This window comes from Nicotiana tomentosiformis, chromosome 8 (genome assembly GCF_000390325.3).
Source record: "Nicotiana tomentosiformis chromosome 8, ASM39032v3, whole genome shotgun sequence".
Lineage (NCBI taxonomy): Eukaryota > Viridiplantae > Streptophyta > Magnoliopsida > Solanales > Solanaceae > Nicotiana > Nicotiana tomentosiformis.
Genome location: NC_090819.1, coordinates 93,807,568 through 93,809,577, shown reverse-complemented (window position 1 = coordinate 93,809,577; position 2,010 = coordinate 93,807,568).

The following is a 2,010-nucleotide window of genomic DNA, read 5'->3' as shown; positions in this document are numbered from 1 at the left end:
TTGCATTTTGAAGCCAATTTTTTTTTTAAACTAAGTAATAAAAACTAACAGTGGAATAAATATGAATATACAACCTCCCAAGACTGGTAGTACTGAGTCACGAACTCTAACTGAATACATGAAATGATCACGAGGACCGAATATACAATACTGTTTGATTACAAATTAACAGTACAATGAAATAAAAACTCCAAGGGACTACGATAACCAAGCAGCTCTACTTTGAATCCTTATGATCCCGCTCTAACTTTGTTCGGGTCCGATACCTCCAATACCTCGCTCTGCACAAAAATGTGCAGAAGTGTAGAATGAGCACACCACAGCGGTGCCCAGTAAGTATCAAGACTAACCTCAGTGGAGTAGAGACGAGATACAGTCAAGACACTCACTAGTCTAATAGCCTGTGCAATATAATATACAAGATGGTAGGAAACAGATAACAGTAAAGACATCATAAAACAATCAGTGATATGCACAGCAAGACAACAAAATATCATTTAATATCGCTCAACAAATAATAAATACAAGTACACCCAATTAAATCAAATTCTTGAAATAAATATTCTTCACATATAATTCTACCAAATAACTCTCTTTCAAATATAATTTTTCTCAAATTAATATCTTTCAAAAATAATTCTTTCCTATAATACTTTCTAAATAAAAATCCTTCCAAATAAATATTTTGAATATAATTCTTCAATTAAAAAGTCACCATGTGACACCTCATTTCATAATCATAAAAATCATAATTATAAAAACACGGGTCTCAGCCCATTTTTCATATCTCCAAGGCATTTTGTGCTCATAATTAAATTATCATATTTTTCCGGCACCTCGTGCCCTCATTTCATATCACAACTGCACGGACAATTCACATGCCAATATGCTCAATGTGTATAAGATCTACATGATCAATTTATTTCCACTAAAATGAGTTTAGAATTTTTAAAATCAAGTAAGAAATCAACAAAGAATTGAATTTATTTTTAGAAATCATTTGGGTGAAGAAAATAACATTTCACTTAAATCAAGCATCAGATAAACTACTGGTTTGGTTGTAAAACTATTTAATTTAAAACGTAATAATTCCTTTTATTTAAGTTGACTCAATCATCAAAAATCAGTAAGAAATAAAACAAGAAATATACCTCTTCAGAGTCTCGTGCTAAAACACCAAAGCCAACACAATACAACTACGAGCACAAAATACATAATAATAAAGTCAACTAGTACATCATGGAAGAAGGCAAAAATTTACATATTAAATGAAATAAAATCACCCAAGGCAAGAACATAAATAAAGAAATATCAACAGGACACTCCCGAGGTACCGCCTCGTAGTCCCAAATCATAAATAAATTTACAATATGTCATTTCCTTATATCACCGCGGGAGCCTTCACATTTAATTTTTAAAGAAATTAATTTTTTCGAAATAGCATCCCGCGTTTTAGTCATCCTTATCACACCGCATGACTTCTAGTAGTTCCCCTACTAGCCACGCGTTTCAAGCCACCCTTATCTCACCACATGCGTTTTAACACCCTGACTTTATATCACCGCATGACTTCTAGCAGTTTTCCTACTAGCCATGCGTTACAAGCCACCCTTATCTCACTGCATGCATATCAATATCATAATATTTTACAAATCGCACCTCAAGTGCCCAAATATCACAGCATAATACAACTTGCACCTCAAGTGCCCAAATATTACAACATTTCATAAATTGCACACCAAGTGCTCAAATCTTACAACATATCACAGATTGCACATCAAGTGCTCAAATCATACAACATATCACAAATTTCATATCAAGTGCTCAAATCTTACAACATATCACAAATTGTACATCAAGTGCTCAAATCTTACAACATGCCACAGAAATCAACAATATATTATTTTCCACAATAAGGAGCTCATGGCTCGACCCTAATGTATACAAAATATTAACAAAAATATCCGGGAGTGAACAACTCAACAAAATAATATTTCACATAAATTCAAA